The sequence below is a fragment of the Urocitellus parryii genome, chromosome 12 (assembly GCF_045843805.1).
Source record: "Urocitellus parryii isolate mUroPar1 chromosome 12, mUroPar1.hap1, whole genome shotgun sequence".
NCBI lineage: Eukaryota > Metazoa > Chordata > Mammalia > Rodentia > Sciuridae > Urocitellus > Urocitellus parryii.
In genome coordinates, this window is record NC_135542.1 from 77,449,505 (window position 1) to 77,451,912 (window position 2,408).

Below are 2,408 nucleotides of genomic sequence, written 5' to 3' on the forward strand. Positions count from 1 at the left end.
GTTATAGTAAATAGGCAGAAAGAATCCTTTTGTGAAGTTGATGTCCTTGGAAGAAAAGGAGGATGGTGTAAGGACATTCTGAAATTTAGAAACCATACAAAATCCCTTTCCCAAATAGTTTGCCCACTCTGCAAAGCTGGTGAACATGTGGATAGTGTTTTTAAGGAGAAACATTTTAGAGGCAGAAGACAACTGACCAAGTGAGGATGCTTAACTTTTTCTGGAAAGGCGGAAGAGACTAGAAATCAGTTAACCCTAACATTTAGGAATTAACATCTTCCCTTGGACATTTATAAATAGGAAATCCATACATGGCAATTAAAAGTACCATATTCTGATCACTGAATTAAAAAATCAGCAACAGCCCACACTAATTCCTATTACGCTTGTTTCTTGGTTCAGTCTCAGCACTTTCAGCTGCTCTTGTGCAGCAATTCTGTCTTGGGCTTATTTCTATGTCTTGAAGATCATTTTAATGTGAAGCTTCCCAGGCTTCCTCTTCTTCCAGAAGATCTCTCATGATGTCTGAACTGGAACTATTGCATGAAGCTGATTCCGATGAGTAAAGAGCTGATTCCTGAATATCGGTACAACTAGAAGAATCATCTTGTCTATCAGGCTTCATCTTTTCTGGGGAGCATAGATTTGATGGAGGAAAGTGATTTCTTACTGAGGTTGTATCTGAGAATTTCATTTTATCATCTTCCTGTCCCATGTGCATAGATAACAGCTTTTCTACTAGATTCATCTTTTTTCATTACTTTGTTTTTTGACATTCCATCAGTTTTCTTGTATCCTTTTTTTTTTTGCCTGATCCACCAGAAGCTGAAATTCATTCTGATGCGTTTTATGATATTTACTGTGAATTTCATCTATTTTCTTTTCTGTTTGGTCCTTCGTAAAAACCATTACACTTTCATTGAGTTTACTTGCTTCAAGTCGCATCCTGGTCTTCTCCATGTTTTCGGGTTCCTGGGCTATTTCAGCAGCTGATTTAGGATGCAAAGCATCACATTGGGCATTGTACATATATACAAATTCTTGATGCCTTTTAATAAGTTGCTGTTTATTTCCTTGAGTAAACAATCCATGTTGTTTTAGTTTTTTCTTTAAATCACAATCAGAGAGCAAGTTATACACCATTTTGGGTAGTGGCTTCCTTTTGTTAACAAAACTTCTGAGGCTTTCCTTCTTCTCTTCATGTGATAAACAGCCGTCTAAATGCTTATTGATGTGCTTTTCTAGAATGCTAACCCTGCAAACAGGACAATCCACTTTGGAAACTTTGCTTCAAAGTGGATACTAAATGACAATTAGTATCTGAGAAGCCAAGGGCTGTCTTTCCCATAAAATATGCCGCTTTGGTCTCCAGAGAAGTGCTTGCCTCTCTCTGAAGGCTGAATTTAATGTCATTTTCTTTTATTGACAACTCTGATCAAGAAATTGTCCATTAATCTGCTCCCCTGCTTTAAAGAATGTCGGTAACCTCCAGGAGTATGTACTTTGAGAGCAAGTCTCTTAGAAGAGGAAGAAGCAAGAGATATAGGTGGTGATTCTAAAGTGAACTGCAACAGATGATTCTGTGCAAAATTCAAGCTTTTTACCAGTTCCTCTAGTGTGCAGTTATTTTTCAGGTCTGGCTCTGTGACTGTCACACAACAAGTTGGGCACTGAGTTTTATAAGACAGAAATTTTCTTATACAGAGAGAACAATAGTTATGTGAAGACTGAGGAATAATCATTGCAATGTTAAAATATTCAAAGCAAATTCTCATCGCAGTAAATCACCTATTCTCTTCATCACTGCCAGGCCTGGAGGCCACCAAGGCTGGCCAGGGTTTCGATGGTCTGTCCTCAGGATGCCTGGGGCCCGCCTCCCACTGGCTTCCTGCGCTAGATTACTACTCGAAATTCCCCATGCTCCCATCCATCATTCTTATAATGGTTAAAGTTAAAAAATAAACTAAAAATTTGGCAGGTTTTATTGATAAGTATTGAACTGGTACCCCCTAAAGTTACGCTTTTAATTAAAGTTCATATGCAGAAAGGTTGAAGAAATAGCTTAGTAAGACATTGATACCTGAATGTACTAAATCTCAAAGTATAATTTTCTATTTTTCCTTTATTAGCTGGCTCCAAACTTCCCAATTGTGTAGCAACCAGAATTACAGTTATTATTGCTGAGCAGGGATTTAATTATTGTACTATATTTAAACCCCCTTTTGCAAATAACATAAACTGAGTTTTCAAACTCATTTTTAGAAATAACTTATGTTAGAATTTTAAAGAGTACATTCCAAATCTTCTTTGAATTAAAAGAAAAAATGGAGAAATTACTCATGTTATAAATGCAAGATGATCAAAAGAGTAATTAACTTTCAGGTGTCAGCATGAATACCTGAAGTGTA

At 36.8% G+C, this 2,408-nt stretch overlaps 1 pseudogene; it reads right to left on the reverse strand.

The window, feature by feature from the left end:
- Positions 1-370: 370 nt before the first annotated feature.
- On the reverse strand, positions 371-1,927 carry LOC144249623 (E3 ubiquitin-protein ligase RAD18 pseudogene; annotated as a pseudogene).
- Between the last annotated feature and the right edge of the window lie 481 nt (positions 1,928-2,408).